The following is an 18954-nucleotide window of genomic DNA, read 5'->3' as shown; positions in this document are numbered from 1 at the left end:
AGTAGGCCCTTACTAGGTGACTCTCTAGATAAATACTTTCCCTGGATCCCTGCACCAACCCTTGAGAGACCACCCTCAGGTGCCCCTGACACAGAACCTTGGCAGCCACTTCCTTGCCAGCTTTCTCACCGCCTCGGTTGCATCGTGTTCCCGTCAAAAACGACAGGGAGAGCTGTTACAGTTGAAGATGAAGCGCCTTCTTGCCGTGACCTTTCATTCGTCCTCAGACGCCGCACGAATGCTTCGCACCTACCGCAAGTCTCAGTGTCACACAGACGAGGAAGAGATGCGGCGTGACTAAACAATTCGTTGCAGACATGAGAAAAAAAAACAAGAAAGAAAAAAACTTGGCAGACAAATTTAATTTAGGAAACACGGTTTCGTCAGCTAACTGATTAGGAGGGGATGCGGATCAGAGTGGGAGACGGGGGCACCATGCTGAAGGTCCCCCCAACTCCTGATGGGTCTGACATATTGCAGGAGTCTGGCAGCGCTGTAAAGAAAAAGTGACAGGTTTATGAGGGAGGAAAAATGAAAAGGAATGCCTGGAGCGATACATTATAATGGCGCGATCTCAGGCGGGCAGGTGGGGGAAGGGCCGAGTTTACTCAAATGGATTTTTACAAGAAACAAATAGGTCAGTCAACACATAGATTTATCACTACGGTGACCAATGCAATGTGGGAGGGGGAAGGTGTCGCGGCCATTCATCTCCGTGGGACTGAAACCATGCCTTCAGATCATCCTTAAACAGCAGGCGTGAGCAAACCTGGGGTTGACTACGCAGAGAGCTTATATGAAATGGCACCCTGGGACGTACATGCGTGCGAGTGCTCTACATGCATGTCTTCCTAAACTCTTGGAGACATCCGAGGAGATCCACCCAAGTGAAAATCCCTTCTTACGGCTGGTTATTTACTTTTCTTAAAAATTTTCTAAGAGTTACACATTTTTGCGTTTTTGAGTTTTGTTGAAGTCAGTTTGAGAATCATTGTACTGGGGTATACCTTGGCATACAGACTCCTTGTCTACCAACTTTGGTATGAAGGCCCCAAAAAAGTGGTACCCACGTTCAGCATATGGACTAACTGCTCCCAGAACTATGGACTTTTCTCCGATGATGTAGAAATCATGAACCAATCAGACACACTTTTCTCCAATGACATCAACGTCATGAGCCAATCAAGCGCAGACTTTACAACAATGTATGATAACCTCCTCTTATTATTGCATCCTTCTATTCATGTAATTCACTCTTTGTATTGTTCTCAGATACACATCACTTTGGAGAGAAGCATCTACTAAATGAATAAATGTAAATGAATGTGCTTTATGTCTTTCACATGTCTACATGTACTGTACAGTAGTTTAGAAAAAGATTCTGTAATTTAGTTTGTTCATTTAATTTTTGATTATTTTAATGTATTGTTTTAATATTTTGATGACCAATCCAATGTATTTGTAGGGTGTTTGCAAGAATATGTGCATGTCTGTAAAGTGCAAGAACACATTTTTTTTCACATTTAAAATAATGTGAAAGGACCTCGTTTACAGACTCTTTGTATGCGGAAAGTTTTCAGGGATGAATTATTTCTGTATAACAGGGGACATGTGTATGTCATTATCGTGAGAGGCAACTTGCATTTTCCATAATGAATTTTCATAAGTAAATTAAAGGCATTGTGTGCTTATGTGTGTATGAGAAACCCTGAAAAACATTGCCTGCGCTGTCAGAATGCCATTTCCAGACTCTGTGTACTAAAGGCAGATTCACAACCTAATCCCAACTAGCAGCAAGGGCCTGAGAATCGGAAACTTCCCCATTTCACACAAAGAAGACCAGAAATGAAGAACTGAGGAAAAATTTGAGCAAGAGATGTTGGCTCCGGAATTAATGTGTGTGTCTTATTCAGAAATGCCATGAATAACCCTAGCTCACCAAGAAAGATAATGTAAGGGTATTTAAAATTACTCTTGGCCCATTACTCCTTCCATCCCTTCTTCTATGATATGACTTGAGCAACTGGTTTCATCATCTATGCTGTCTGGCCAGTGTGTCCCAAGTCTCTTCGAACATGGGTGAAGACCCTGTATCAACAGATGGTTTTTCATGGGAGTCCAGGAGATGGAGTCCTGTGATATGTGCCAATCATACACACAGCATGCCTTAAACTCTCAGGATAGGGCTGGAGAGGACAGAATGGGGCACGACATTATACGCAGTCCTCAACTCATGGCGGGGTTCAGTTCCGGTGACATTATAATAAGTCACAAATCCCCTTTCACAGTATTATGTAAACCACAAGAATATGTAAACTATTAACATGAATAAATGCAACATTGTGTACTGGTTTTGTTATCATTGTCCAGTAAACTCATACACACAATTCTTGTTGAAATAATACAAGCACAGAATACAATGATATTTTCACTGTACCATTATTTTCCATTTCTACATTTACGAAATTATCCGACCCTTTTCTCCAACGAAACGTACAAGGTTAAACTAACTACAAGTATTTATTCATTTATACAGCTGGATAATTTTACTGGAGCAATTTGGGTTAAGTACCTTGCTCAAGGCCACCACAGCAGTAGGTGAGATTCAAATTGGCAAGGTTCCGATCCAAAAGGCAGCAGCTCTAACTATACTACCAGCTGTGCCATTTACAAATCTGTGTTTTTTTTTTTCCATCTTGCTAGCCATTTTAAAAAGTAACTTGCAACCAAAAGTCATGACTGAAAAATAACACAGCATTGTTGACTGAAAAGCCATCATGGGTTGTATATACAAGTCAGACTACCTGTAAAAGGGCTACCCCTGCCTAATAGCATGCATGGGTGTATTGCCGCCCCCAGAAACAACCAAACAGAACAAACATAGTCCCATTAGCCCTAACACATTGTCTGAATATATCTCATATATACACTAAAAGTGTAAATCATCTTAAATTGTCCAATTCCGATGTACATGGAAGAGAGAACAAGCTGACTGCCTAACACAGAAGTTCTTCCAACACTGAACTGACCAACCTGCTGTGGTCAGTAAATCAGTACGCTTTGCCCTGGTCTCCCAGGATTAGATGCTTGGCAGCTATGTCACCAGCCCCCTCCCTCTGCTTACTGGGGGTCAAGGAGGACCTGGTACGAAATGGGCCCCAATCCCCAACTCCTCGTCTTCCTGCTGCGTCTCAAAGCAAAGGGAAGACGAGGGATTGTGGGCTGCCACTGCCTGCCTTCGACCCTCACACCTCGGCGACCTCCTCCATCCGCCACTCATATTAACGGCTTATTAAAAACCCACAGTCCTCCCTTTGATGTTGTGGTATCTCCCACAGTCACTCTCCCTGCCCAGTGCTTAGCTTCTCTCTGTCACACGAACACACAGACACACACACGCACATCAAATGGAATATCCTGACAGATGAGACTGGGAAGATTGTGGAATTGAAAACAGTCCAATGTGTTGTCTACCACATGGCTTTTATCAGACACAGAAGGAAGGGCCATTAGCCGGAGATCCCCGATTGGGTGTCTTAGAGAATTAGCACGAACGCTGCTCTTATTAAAGATTACCAGATGCTGCTGTAAGAATTGTAAAGCCGGTGCATTTGGTTTTTTCAGAACATGCGCAAACAGATGCAGAAACAAAAAAAAAAAAAAAAAGCAAAAGTACCATCTATTTATACATTACTGCCCTTCCATAACGTTCAATAGACTTCCACTTTGCAAGAACGTGGAAAGAATGCCGCCTTCTTAAATTTCTGCATCACTACATTTCTTGTTGCCTCTCACGCTCTTTCTTTGCACCTTTCATGTGATTCTGACAATGAGACCACTGTCCAAATTGTGAGAAAGATCACCAGAAAAATGAGCTTCGCTGCAGCACAGTGACAAAGTACACAAGAGAGGCAAAAGCTATGCTTGAAACCGAAAGCTTCCTTCCTAAAATATCTTCGGAAAAAAATTCACAGGCATGGTACCTTTTGTGTACTAAACTTCTGAGGGTTGTTTCTGATATTTTTGATTGTTTTCCAGTAGGTAAATATACACAGTGGTGACTAAGGACTTGAGGGGCTAATGGGACACGGGTGGGACACATCTGGTCCCCCTGAGTTAGGTCTCTAAACATGAAGTGCTTCAGTAAACATCCAGCTGGGTGACGTGTTGAAATGTAAGCAACACAAGTCACCAGGGATAAGGGTGTCGGTCAGGCAGATAATGTCAAAATAATGAGGGAATGAAAACAAGGCCCAACTGACGGAATTTTGATGAATGCAGCAAGAAAAAAAGGCTGTTCCTGCTAGGAATGAGGCAGAGGCAAAAATAGCTGAGAGGTTCTGAGATGCTGGTTTGGCTAGTTTTGATCCAGCAAGTGAAATAAGGGTGATGTTTTCTGCCGGGAGAAAAATCTTGAGAGGATGATTCACCGTGCTGCTCGGTAGATTCACAAATCTAACATGGTGCGTTGGGCTAAAATTGGTGTACCTGGAGCTCGGACTCATCTTCATGTACATTTATTCATTTATCAGACTCTTTTCTCCAAAGTGATGTACGTCTCAGAAAACAGTACAGCTGCACATTACCCCAACAGACAGGGAGATGTAAATGCAGACACGATTGAGAAAAGTCAGTTTGTCTCATACCACTGTATAAACCAGTATACGTTACACAAGTAGCTGCATACAGAGTTAATTTTTCAGGCACATAACATACTGCACATTGACTAAGCACATAGGAAATCAGGGGAGAATTGAGTCCCAAAGAGATATCTTTTGAGACCCTTCTTGAACGTTGAGAGGGATTTAGCAGCTCTGAGTGAGTGAGGGAAATCATTCAACCAACTGGAGGCAGAACCAAAAAAAACATTTGATTCTGAACCTCTTGTAAGTGGGACCACCAAGCGGGCAGAAGCATAGCAATCCGGTTGGGGTGTAGCAAGCAAACAAGTCACGTGGATATCAGGGAGCACATTCATTGATGGATTTGCAGGCGATAACCAGTCTTGAATGTCATGTGGGCAGCTACAGGAAGCCAGCGGAGAGAGGAGGAGGGGAGATATATGGGACTGCTTTGGTAGGTCAGAAAACATGTGCAGCAGCTTTCTGTATCACAGAGGTTTGACAGCAGAGCCTGGAAAACCAGACAGGAGACAGTTACAGTCGTCAAGGCAGGATATCACCATGGCCCAGCCCGGAAGTAGCGTACAGTTTCTTGCGAGATAAGGGTGGAGACTGAATACTTTGCAAGACATATATACACAACTTGGACATGGCTTTATTGTGTTGACAGAAGAACAGACAAACCTGAGGGACAGATTTGAGTCAATCATTTCTGATTGGCTTGAGCAGGAATGAGCAAAGGTTCTGAAGCGTTGTTGTTGAGAACACCAGTTTGAGTCCACTGGCAAACAATGTTGTTTGCCAACGCCAGTATCTGACCTCACATAGGCCACAGCAATCCTGAAAATGGGTCCTTCAAAGTAGATGCTTTTCTGAAACTCTGTCTCATGACCTCAAGGGTGACTGTCAGAGGACCTTCAGAGTGGAAATGGGATTTAATGATGGTCCTTACTTAAGAGGGAGAGCAGAGATGAACAATAACACAAATGCTCTGAGGTACACAGTCGCCATGGTGAACGCACTCAAATGCTGACTGGGGCATGGAGGAGAAGGTCCGGGCATGGCTATCTATTCCCCGTCTCCCAGCGGCAACCCACATTGCTCGCCGCTCCTGCAGAAGGTGGACAAGGGCTGAGAGAGGACTAATGTAAGAAATAAATACCTGCAGCAAATTGGTTTGACAGATGGCTGGGGGGGTAGTGGAGGTGGCAAGGGGGGAAGGCACAGAGGCAGGGAGCAGGCAGGCTGGGAGATTAACTCTGTCTAATGTACTGTGCGTGTAAGCAGGGTTTTCCATTATAAAGAACAGTGAACCTCATCTGGAAACGTTGGAGAGAGTCGGAGGCTGGAAATGTGCAAATTGCATTTCCGCCGGTGAGACGGAGGGGAAAGCTGTTAACGGTGTACGGTTCTGGGAGATGGAGTGGGGTCCTGTTGGATCCACCTGCAGGCAGCTCAAGTCTCTCTTCCCATATTCCCATTAGAATTGAGCCATTAAAAAAATTGGCTGAGTGGACAGAAGGAGAGTTTCTGACCAAGCCCAGATGAGAAGCGATGTGCTGAGGTGCCGCAGCAACTCACTTGGTCCAAACTGAGCTGAAAATTGGACTTCTTGCCATGTAGTTAACTTGTCTGAAGCAGGACTCTGTCACTTTGGGCTGCTGCCAAGGTCTAGGTCTCGGTGCGGCTGCCTGTCCCACTCTGCCTGCCAGCAATGACTTTTACGCTCACAGCTTCTGCCCCATGTACTCCCAGAACTCATCTGCAAGTACCTTGTGACTCCAGTTCCATGGGGCCCCGCAGAAGAGCAATCGGCGTGCCGGACCACCGAGGCAGCGGCTATACGCTGCTGGGTAGGAAACATTATCCGAATCGTTCAAGCAAAAACTGCCAGCTGTTCACATGGGTTACCTAACGTGGAAAAACGCGTCAGTTTCGGAGGTCCCCGAAGATACGGGCATCTGTTCAAAAAATAAATAATGTAATGTAAAACTGGCGCGGAGGCAGAAAAGCCCCATGGCTCTCTAGGGCCCCAGGTGACCCTTGGAAATGTAGTCTCTAGTGATCACTAATCTGTCAAGGGAATGTATGTCAAATTTTTTGGAATAAATCGGTTCTTGGAATTCAGCAGCTGTAGTAGATCATTGTACTCTTCCATGGGGGCCTTGTCTATTCATGAAGGCTTCTGCAGTCTCATATCGCACCAATCCAAGCAGGAACTAAGCTACAGAATTGCCCCTTACACCAGCCAGTCATCTTTGGCAGGTATGAACCTCACATCGGTGGATGCACAGGGATCAAGCAACACAACATCACGAGGTTACTGGAAAAATAGATCGCACGGCGGGTCACTATCGACAGGGGTCCGAGGGAGCTGCCCTCGGGGGAGGCTCCTGTTAGAAGAGCAATGCAATATTTTCACAGTCTCAGGACTTTGCGCTCGCTGTGCACTTTAATAATGACTCCTCTGGGCTCCAGAGGATGCTTCAAGCATTGCAGCAAAGAGCTTAAAAAAAAAAAAAAAAAAAAAAAAAACCAGGAGACTCAAAATGAATTCTTCTTCATAGAGGAAGTGAAAGAGAGAGAAAAGAAACAGTTGCGTTGTCAGAGAAAATTGCCTCGGTCCTTTCTTTCACTTTGGTCCTCCATTTTTAATAACATGTTCTCTATTGGAATATTGGCATCTGCTAGGCTGTGCGGACAGAGTGGCATTCTGTGTTTCCACCGTTGTGTTCCTGCCAGGACCAGGCCAGGGTGGGTTCGAACGCCTCTCCTACAGCACCCCCAACCCCACACCACCCCTAGAGTCCTCAGAATGCCGAGAATTCCTTAAAACAAACCGTTATGAACAGGATCCAGGCTACTCAGCGATTCAGATAATTGAGTTGAGCAGCAGCTGCAGGGAGAGAATAGTCTGGCATCACAGCCATGCATTGGGAGGAAAAAGCCGGAAAAACTTTCCGCTCTCGCTCCTAACTCAGGGGGCCCGCAAGGGATTGGGATTTCTGCCTTTTTTGCAATGCTTTGCTTCAGTCCCCCACTCTTTTTCTACAGGGAGGGGAAACGGTCTGACAAAGCATCAGGGTTGGCTTGCAGAGCATGCTGAATTCAAAACCACGGCTATGAGCTTGAGCGCACGGGCCAACGTCTGGAACGGAAGATGTACGCAGGCATTGTGAAATCACTCACATGTGCCTGACTGTAAAGCACGACTACTGGTGTGTGGCATTCATCTGCCAGCATCGGTGTCCCATTTCGGAGGAGCGGGCAACACAGATCTTTAAGGATGCTCAGCTTCAGCAACGCTGACCCTGGAGAGGAGTGGGTAGTGTTGTGATCAAGCACATTGGCTACAAACATGAAAACATGAAGGTTGCCTGTTGAAGAGCAAGGGGTTGTAATAAAAATCCTGCCTGTCCTATTATTTATGCTACTGAAGGAGCAAAACAGTGAACCTGCACACAGAATCATGGAAAAAGGACCGTGATGATAATGTGGGAATCCAGAACCTATCCTGGAAGCACACAGCACTAGGCTAGGTAGAGAACACCAAGGATGCCAGCCCATCACAGGGCAGTCATATGCACTCACTCATTCACACTTGCACGCATTATGGTCAATTTAGAGTCACCAATCCACTTGAAGAGTGTCTTTGGACTGCAGGAGAGAACTACATGCAGAGTACTCCCACATAAACAATGAGAGAACATGCAAACTGTTCTAAATGAGCGGGGACGGATCTTTCACGAGACACCTACAACCAAAGCACTGTGAGACACCCGTGATACTTGCTGCACCACCCTGCCACTCAATACCTCAATGATTTATTTAACTGTCTAGGAGAAACCATGAGCCATTCCCTGTAGCCTAATGAAGAACTTCCACATGACAGGCTTGAAGAGGACGATCACAGGAGAAGGGGGATGTAGGTGGGGAACTGAAGCCATGGTTAGGTCTGCCAGAACAATTATATTACAGCTTCTTCAGTAGGACAGTCCCTCCACCGCCCCCAACACCAGCACCTCCACTAAAGACAGACATAGGCAGTAGCACTGAGATCTTTTTCTGCATGAAAGCTGGATCACTGTGAGCTACGGTTTGATGGCCATTGCATTGCAATTCAACAAGACAGACTCTCAACGTATATAGTAGATAGGTAACTGGTTCTGATAGAAATCCAGAAGTAAACTTGCTATATCTCTTTTCCTAATATATGTTCGCCACTTCTGAAAGCTGTAATAAGCTAAACTCATTTGAAACTACTACATTTACATAAGAATTTGGCAACAATCAAAATATGTAAAAGATGAGGGTGAAAGTCGGATTTTTACGGTTGCATCGACTCGAGCTTTGCTAAAATGTTCACATATTCGTATCATTGTTATATTACCTTTTGTGAGATACATTATGAGAGCAGGCTGTGTGAGAACATTGCTGTCTATTCTTGCGGTGTGATTTATTATACAGGGAGACTTCCCATGGCAGCCAACGTTGTAAATATAAGCTTCATTTAGTTAATCAACCAGTTAATTGACTAAATTAAACATGATTTTTTCGTGTCTGGATATGCTGAAAATAATTTAAGTATCAGTGCATACAACATAGCGCAGTTACTTGAAGGTGAATTTAAAAGGGGAAAGGAAAAAAAAAAATCTGATTGATTCATCCAATTTAAAATATGCCACTCTTGATTTCTGCAATGCGGAGTTTGTCAGTGCTTGGAAAAAAAAAAAGAAATTCATTAGCTTAGCTGATATTCATACAGAGAACACGCTTAAAAATGTGCATATAACCACCTCAACCAGCTGAACATTTTCTGAAACAATTCAGTATGAGCACACTGGACATCTGCTTGTACAACCTTCTGACCGCTCTTCCACGCTGGCACAAAGTTTCTGTGTTTTCAAAGCCATAGTTTGAGCAGCCGCCTTGCATTGAAAGGAGCCAGATTCAAATCCCACCTCCTGCTGTTGCACATTTCAGCAAAGTACTTGCCTTGGACTGAAACAGTTTTAAAAATATATAAATGTATAAATGGGCAAATTGTCTTCACATTGTATGATAAAAGAAAAGCGTAAACAAATTCAAATTGGGAGAACTATAAATACTTGTGGCCGAGTAATCGAGGTGCGATTCAAGCAACTGAGCTTGTAATTATTCTGCGTTTATCTCCTTTACCTCATTTCAACCACCCATCTATTCATTTTGTACACTAAGCCACCTACACCGATTTACCCATTTACACAGGTGGGTAATTCTTACTAGAGCAAGGGTACTATAGATGGAGTAGGAATCTGAACCAACATCCATTGATTACAAAGCAGCTCAGTGGCTCTGCCCACTATGTAACCAGCTGGACCTAAATTAAGGTTTGGTCCTTGCAAGCAAGGCTCTGATGGGCAACGCCTTGCGATGCAACAATACGGACGACGTCAAGAAAATTCATACGGCAGCTAAGAAACTGGTTACGATATAAAACCAACCAACGACTTACCTACACTGGCGTTTACACTTCTTGGCGACGAAGACCCCGGAGAATGGCGGGCGGGACTTTATTCAGATTGAAAGTGTTAACAATAACCGTGTGACTGTACAAACTAGTCAATGACCATATTTAAATCGACTACCCACATAGAAATGATGCACACAACAACCCGCTGACAAAAGCTTACAGAAGGTGTTTGAATGTTTCCTGTACTGATGGAAGCAGGCCTCCGCACTCGGAGTGGTTCGGACATGCTCTCTCCAGCCCCTTTCACACTAATGATTTATTTAGGACTCTTCAGAGGTGTAATAGCATCGCCGCTGGCCTCCGGTAGGCATGTACTCTGTTCCCAAACCACGTGACAAACGTGTCTATCAGTTTCGCCTGCTGCTCACAGTGATCATTCGATCCCACATCCCAGTGGCCCAGACCACCAAGCACGCGGAAGCAAATGCAGCCCATGTTCCCAGGCCTGCAGCTCCACCCAGGGCAACCCCGGTGGCCTCGGCTCATTTCCTCTTCCCTACGCCTCCGAGCGTGGGTTCTGAGGAGCTACTAGAGAAAAATTCTACCTAGATACTAGTGAAGAAAGAAAATATGCTGAAACTCAAGTGAGATGTTAACTCTCTACCAGTAGCCCTGCCAACTGCCCACAGCGCAGTGAAACAGTCTTCCTAAAAACTAACTAAATGAAATTAGCTAAACTCCGGAACTGGCAGGCATTCAAAGCCATTTTGCCGGGCCTGACACAAAATTACAGTAAACCATCGCTGCAAACCAACATCAATCTACAAAGGTAGTGTGGCTATGCATGCGGGGGAAGGGTGTTGGAGGTGTTTTCACCCTCTGCTTCGTTTAACGGCAGTGGAGACAGGCGGTGACCCCGTTCACAAGGGAGGACCGGAAGGTTGCACTGCTTGAAATATGTGCCCAGCGACCCTGACTAATGGCTCCCAAAATGGAGCATTAAGGGGGCAATGAGAGAGCATTACCGGGGGGCTGGGGGGGAAGGGTGACTGGGGTAGCCAGGGGTCCCATTCTCCTTGGAGTCACCTTCCAACACAGGTGGACAGGAGCATGGTGGGTGGCCAAAAAAAAAAAAAAAGAGTATAAATACGATGTTTCTGTAGGCTAAAACCATTCTCTCATAGAGAAGTCAAAGGTCAAATCGAAGTTGCCAAAAACCTGTTGGGGAAAAAGGTGAGAGTTGTGGGGTGGATATTAGGAAGCCCAAGCTTTCTCTAAGCATTCCACTATAATACAAGGGCAGGGACACTGGCAGGTCACAGTGCAATAGCGAAAGACAACAGATGGGCAATAAGGGTCACTAACTGAATCCAAAAAACACCAAAAAAGTCCCCTTGTCCATCCCTTATTGAAGCTTCTGGAAGAAAATGAGAAGGAGCTTCTCAAGACAAGGAACTACGGCACCAATGGGGGGGAAGTAAAGCTGACATGCATGTCAATGCAATCACACACACACACACACACACACACACACACACACACACACACACACACACACACACACACACATTTTCTGAACCGCTTGTCCCATACAGGGTCGTGGGGAACCGGAGCCAACCCGGCAACACAGGGCGTAAGGCCGGAGGGGGAGGGGACACACCCAGGACGGGACACCAGTCCGTCGCAAGGCACCACAAACGGGACTTGAACCCCAGACCCATCAGAGAGCAGGACCCGGTCCAACCCACTGCGCCACCGCACCCCCCTATTCAATGCAATCAATGATTTTAAAAAAAGTTTGCACACACCAACATGCTATTCCCTTCAGCTTCCGCTTGCCATCATGCACAGCAAATAAACACAAAGTAGTCCACATGTGCGGTGAACAGCTGAGAGACCAGAGGCGAAGAAGCTAATCATCACGAGGCGAAGCAAAAACCGGACCGCTGCCCCTCTTGCACTGAGTAAAGGCGGGCAGCAGCGAGACAAAACTAACACCGCCGACGAAAAAAGCAATTGGGTAAACAAATAAATAAATAAATAAAGGAGGCCAGGAAGGCGAGCAAGACCGTGCCGTGGTCTTGCATTAATAATTCAATTCCGCCTTTTGAATGGTTTCAATAATACATGACGTGTTTAAAAAAAGCCGCTTCCACCACCGCAAGAAAATAATGAAATAAAGTAAACAGACAGAAGACGGAGGGAAGGAGGGCGTAAGCCGCTTGCCATCTCAAGCCGTCATTAAGATATGAAATATTCACTTGCTGTGTAATCCACAACGGCGAGTTAACCGAGCAGCACCCAACGGTCCGTGACCCGTGTTACTCAAAAAAAAGAAAAAAAAAAATCCCCCTCGAGCAGCTGTTTGCCTGATCTCACTTAATCTGAGCAAGAGCGACAGGCCGGGGGAGAGGAAATGTGGCGGTGGTGGGGGGAGCCGACAACGGCCTGCCACCTCGTCCCCTGGGTCAGGAATGTCGGGTTTACTGTAAATCCCGCGCAACCGAAATATGTGCATTTCTTTCCTGGTGACACTGATAGCTCTGACATCTAGGAAAGAGGACACACTAAGGACAGCAGGGGAGGCGCTGGTTAACGAACTGGCGGTGGGAAATCACACGCTTCGATACGCGTCCAAAGGGCCCTGCTGTTGTACCCTAGGGATCGCACATTTACTTCAGTTAATTACTCTTTCCAAAAGGGAGAACTTGTCCAAGTCATTGTTTTTCCAAACTGAAATGTTTGCCGAACAATTAAATAATAAAGATAATTTAATCGTGAGCTGTGGCATCAAAGAATGCCTTGTCTGGGCAACGCAGGGACGTTCTGTTCAAATTAGGTTTTGGAGGGAAACCGTAACGGGAACCCTAGTTTTCGGAGTCGCGGGAGGGCGAAACGCGTCCTTTTCCTGCCGTCGCCCTCTTCTCCGCGCACAGCTGTCAAGCAGGCAGAGCGTCACGAGCGCAAATATTTGAGCAAACTATATTTGGTTTGCACTTCAAAATGTCACCGTCCGCGCATCGTATAAACAGCAAGCCACTGAAATGTGTTTGCCCACGGCGCAAAGGCGGCCGAGCCCTATCGCAACGCTATCTTTGCTTTCGTGCGCCGCGCCAGCGCTGAGAAGCAAAACAGCGTCTTTGATACAGTGGAGAAGGATCTGCGCTCCTGCTGAGGATGGAGGACATGCCTGGTTACAAATAAAAATATATTTATACGTACTATGGGGGGGGGGGAACTGGAAGCATTGAGAAATTCATCAATGTTTATGCAGCATTTTTTTTCTTTAACATTTGCAAAGGCTAAAATTTTTGTGTGTGTCATATGTGTGACTGAGTTCTTTTTTTTTTAAAAAAAAAAAAACCCATGCGACCAAGAGTGCCGAGTGCCAGGAAGTGATCCTGCCCTTGAGCGCGGTCCTTAACCTGAACCGCTTCGGTAAACATTCACACACTCTGACACAGAGCCGGGGCCCCCTCTTCCCCCCCCGCGTGGCCCCTTCAGAACCCCGCCAGCGAAGGTGCTGCACAGACGCGGGCTGTCGGCCCTCGGTGGAGCACAGCGGCTCAGAGCTAAGCTACTTTCCTGACTAATGTGCTGTAAATACAGAATGCAGAGTTCAGACTCCCTAATGCAGCCAAATGACTGGGACCTTCTGTGTTCCTCCCTTCCGCCCAGTCCATTTTGCATGGGGGGGGGTCTCAATCAGAACTGCCTCTCCGGTTCATACCCCTTGCTCCCCATTTCACCCCCACCATTTAGGTCATCAGTCTTAATGGTAGCTTTACCATCAGTTACATAATCAATGACATATGTATGATATAATCTGAACCAGTTTAAGGAACAGCTTCCCTCAACCCCTGTGCAATTCTAGTGGCCAATCCTTTCAGCCAAAGTCAGAATCGTCATTTCCTGCTTTTGTGTCCATTTCTTGCGGATGACCACTCTTTTGCCCTTTTATTTATCTTCCAAATTGGCTGTGTTTGCCTTTCCCCTACACAAGCAAAGCGTTTCGGAATTAATCTTGAGCCGGGCTTTTGAGGGCAAAGTTAAACGGGTCTTTTCACGGCAGGGGGTGCTGACTTTTAATAAACATGATGGTGCGTCAAGTAATCCTGGTGCCTCACATCTCCTGGGCTATGGATTCAGGTGTTGGTTGAACTCTAGCTCATTCTGTATGAACTTTACATGTCTGGATTGTGGAAGGAAACTCACACAAAGGCATGCAAGCTACTTGCTTGAATCCTTACTTACAGTGATAACTACGCGAATGCTCAGCAGAAGTCAATTTTGATGCAAGCCCCAACATACTGGCTTTCTAAAGCGAGCATCTTTGCATGACGACGTGTGGTATGCAAATGAATGATAGTCTGAATGCTATATCGAATCACACACTGATCACTTGAAGCAATGGGTTCACAGATAGGGGAGCACCCCCTCCCAAGCAGTGAATATCATTTAAGGAAATTAGATGGTTCCACCGAAAGCAGTTTCATGCTCAGAGCCTTCCTTCCTTACTCCTGTGGTTCTGTAAAGTTTCTGTTTACGGCCTGTGGATCACACTTGAAGACATCTTTCAAGTAATCAAGATTCAGCGCTTAAGAGCATGCAAAACTTGCTGACAGAAATACACCCCTTTCACCGCGTCAACACAAGGTTGTGTGTAAACATCATGGCAGATGTATTGTGGAAAACTGCTGTTCCAAGGTGTCTAGAAAGAGATTGATAGAACAGGACCACAACAAGGTCATGTGCAAAGGAAGTCTCATGAAGTATGAAGTCTGTTCGAAAGATAAGTACCATCGTAAACCTCTTCGCCCTCCCAAGTTCTTACCTTCAGATGACTGGTTCTGTCGGTCAGTGCAAGGCGTGGTCCTCAGAGTTCAAAAGGCCAAATTATTTTCAAAAGCCTCTGAAAAGAATAAGAAGAAATGCATCAATACACAAAACCAAGAGCTCCGAACAGCAAGCGCTTCACCATTACAAGAGTGTGTCTAAGGACTATCTGTAGGGGTCCAACAATCCCACACTCTGCCACCACGCACTAATCAAATTAGGCTGCTCCTTAATTCAATCAACACTAGCTGAGCACGCTGGAAAGCAGCCAATGAGTTAATACCTGCAATTCAAACAGCTCCCAAAAAATAAGAAAAATTAAAAGAAGCCCGCTCCCCCCCACCAGGTCTGCTGAGAATCTAAATAGAGTACGCCACAGGTTAAATGTCACTTAACCCACCATAGACCAAATCACGACAATGTGCAATTATCTGACAGCCTCAACCAGCAGAGACTCAATACCAACATGGCCATGTCAAATCCCTGCTACTGACAACTGCAGAGGGGGGAGCAGTGCTGTTGTCAGTTTGCATCCCAGCATGCCTCAGTTCAACGGTCAATCCCACCCTGATTCTGCAAGCCAGCGAAGCCACACAAGCTCAGGTAGAGCGGAAAGCTGAACGCTTATCTAACTGTCCACCTCCAGACCGTAGCCATCTGAACACACATTACCCAAGGTTCTGAAAAAAAGAGCACATACCAAAAAGGCACATTATCTACTTTAAACAAAGCATCGAAAAGCAGTAACGTTCTCTAAATATTTGCATGGACCGTAATGGCCGTAATGAAGCACCTACAAACACTCAGTCAGTGGATATCACCTCTACTTTTCACACGCTCAAACATGCAGACCTGGGGGTTTTAGAGAAAGTCAACATGCCACACCCATCAAGAGGAGGTGCTTATGGGCAGGTTACACAGCCCAGTGAGGGTGACCTGAACTCAGCGATCAAAGCGTTAACCACCTTCCTGTCTTGCCTCTCATGAAAGGCACTGAATGTAAAAAAGGCAACTGGACCAATAATACAACAGGGGGTGGGGGGGTGGATACTATACCCTATGAGATGCAATATTTGTAAAAGAAATTGGAAGAAAAAAAAAAAAGTCAGATAGGCAGATAGGAAAGGTGAAGCAAGGTGTAAAATGATGTCTTAAAATACGCTAGAGAAAGAGTACCCTGCATGTCAGGGGTCAAAAAGCACAAACAAGTGGCTCCCTCATTAGAATTAGTGACTTCCTGGTTCACAAAGGTAAAGGCCAGATTCCACGTTAGGACCAGGAGAGGGAGGGTCACAGAGTCGGAAAAGCACGGAACGGTGATAAAACCTACACCCCAAACCCAGCGAAAATGAAGCAAGTGTTCCCTGGACCAGTTTCCTAAAACACGGGTGTTCAATTCATGCAACCCTTGGCGAGCATGCCAAATTTAGTGGCGAGAGGTGATTCATAACCGAAGGACAAATGTTTGACAGGTGCCGCAATCGGTCGCAAAGGGGTTTACAGAGGTACGTGCGAATATGTCTGATCAAATCTGAATTATCAGACATCAATCCCACGAATGCACTGGCAGGCCCTTTCATTGCAGATTTACCAGGAAATCAGAAGGTCTGTACAATTACCATTGTTCCACAGTCACTATTCACACCGCAGGTCTCTAGCGTAGCGTTCAGAGGGTCAAAGCCTTTCACGCTGCTTTTCCGAGACCGGGATAAAAGGTAGGGACTCGAACCATATTAAATGTTTCCTTAAACTGCTTTAACAACCATTAGGTTTTAAATTTGAATAGCAGGTTTTATACTCTGACTAAAAGGTAGCAAATTCCCAGATAGGAATTAAGAGGAAACACTCATACGTACCCATTAATGTGTAAAACTCTGTAAGCCCCCGGGTCAGCAAATTGGCGCGAACCGGGCTTTAGAAAGCGATATTCCAAACAGGCCATGATGCGCATGTGCTCTCGCAGAGAAGGATTATTCTTTTATTGCTTTCAATAAAGTAATGAAACATCACGTCCGCCATAAATCAAGTCGCTCGCTCCGTTCATTAGGTGGCTTCAGTTTCCAGGAAACGTCCACCAGTTTCTCTCTACGTTACTCCGATACGCGGCTTCGACTACCGGCCCTGCGAGGCTGATTAGAATGGCCATCTTTTTCAATTCTTTGAACGCAAACGGCGCGACAACATATGCTAAGCGCGCACAAAATGAAATGCAATATGTTCCCCGTTAACGTCGTAACGTGCCAAAATTCCATCGGTGCCTTCGTGTATTAAATCGAAACTTCTGACAGGGCGTTCGCTTGCATTTTCGTCATTTTTGTAGCTAACAAGTGTGGACACACCCGCTGCGTTTAAGAGTGATATTCTAGATTGGTCTTGGGGACTCTTGGAGTTGGACCAAATCCGGCCCGACGGAACCCAAGAAAAGCGGGTTTTGGCTCAAGGCCCAACAAGAGGGACCTGTCCTACTGACTCCGTTAGGAGAAACAAATTGATGCGTCTCCTTGCGCTGACAAGCCTTCCAGTCCTCCCATCTGCTCTCGTGGCAAATCTCCATGTGTGCTGACAGTGCAGTTCACTCCAAATACCCATCTCTGCCCGAAGACCCAGAACAGAGACGGAAACGGCACAATTCGCTTGCATCCAAAGTGCGGGATTATGAATGTTAATTCGGTATTCACACGCTCTGAATTCTGGAGCATCCCAAGGCGCACGGCAAATTCGAATGCGATGGGGCACACACACACGCACACACACACACACGCACAGAGACACACACCGGTACGCAGACGCTCAAGAGATCAACCTCCGGCCGTTTCAGCAAGCGGCCGAGGTAGGGAAGGTGAAGGAGGACTAAATCGGGCGGTACCCCGGGGGCCTGGGGACTGGGTGAAAGGGCGCTGGAGAGCATTCTCCGGACATGAACGATGCACCCGAGTCAGTCCGCCCCTCCCTTTGCTAATTTAAAGACAGATCTAGCAATCACAGCTTTTCTCATTACGCGCGGAGCGTCCATTTTTAATTAAACACTGCTTCCCCTCATGGTGAGTCAATGTTGCCTTTAAAAGCGTAAAGCATACGGCATTTTTCAGTCCCACTCCATTATGTACGGCGCAGATGAAATAGACTTCGGAATCATTTGGCCAGAGGGGGGTGTGTGCGCGCGCGCGTGTGTGTGTGTGTGTGTGTGTGTTCGATCTCGGTTTACGGAGACGGCTCGCTAACGAAGAAGCATTTCACAATCTGCTCACAACAAGATTACCTCGGAAACTGAGACAAGTGTCCTCTGAAATGGCTCCACTAGTCACTCTTCCCCTTTTCACTCTTTCTTAGCATTTCCAGGAAAACCCAGGTGTTTTGTTCCCCCCTTCGACCGAACTAGAGCACTTGAATCAAGTTTATTTATAAACCGTGGACGCAAATTCACCACCATGGGATTCAAAACAACCGCGTGCATTTATCGAACAACCTTCAAACTTCTCTCTCTCACACACACCACACACACACACACAAAGACAAACACGAACACACACGTCACTGCTATAAACACAGCTGGAAAGCCAGGGAACGCATGCTGGTATTTAATAATTACCTTTCACTCAAAACAAACACACAGGATGGCCTTTTCTTCAAAATACCCATGGACAAGGAAGGGGGGAAAAAAAAAAAAAAAAAAACCAAATCTGCCCCGGAAAATTTTGCACCTTGTCACCAGCTCTAAAACCTTCTCGCCAAAGAAGAGAAGAACCCCGAGAGGTCCTTGTGAGGCAGCGACTTCGCCCGACTCGGAGCTGATGACACGGAAGTTCTCCCGTCTGCCGAGATGCGCCGACGGCTGAGGGTCCCACGAGGGCAGCTTTGAACCGAGCGCTGTCGGCAGTGGGTTGGGGGGGCCCGTCCGGTCCCTGAGAGAGTTACATCAGCAGAGCGCTCCCTTCTGTAGCTCCTCCGAAACTGTGCCCCAGACAAAAAGTTGAGCTTTCCGGAAAACTCCGCGCCCCGTTTCCTTTTGCATCTACCCAGCGGCAAACTATTTATTTATATTTA

At 46.0% G+C, this 18954-nt stretch overlaps 1 protein-coding gene across 3 annotated transcripts in view; it reads right to left on the bottom strand.

Annotated features, from left to right (window-relative positions):
• ndst1a (N-deacetylase/N-sulfotransferase (heparan glucosaminyl) 1a) overlaps window positions 1-18954 on the bottom strand; it is a 72903-nt gene that overhangs the window by 36559 nt on the left and 17390 nt on the right. For all 3 annotated transcript variants that reach the window (XR_003798085.1, XM_029257381.1, XM_018756481.2), the window contains exon 2: window positions 14909-14986. The gene's annotated coding sequence lies outside the window, so the exon portion shown is untranslated. The remainder of the gene's footprint in view (window positions 1-14908; window positions 14987-18954) is intronic.

The sequence above is a fragment of the Scleropages formosus genome, chromosome 13 (genome assembly GCF_900964775.1).
Source record: "Scleropages formosus chromosome 13, fSclFor1.1, whole genome shotgun sequence".
Lineage (NCBI taxonomy): Eukaryota > Metazoa > Chordata > Actinopteri > Osteoglossiformes > Osteoglossidae > Scleropages > Scleropages formosus.
The sequence above is the reverse complement of the archived record's forward strand: the minus strand, read 5'-3'. Positions and strand labels throughout refer to the sequence as shown.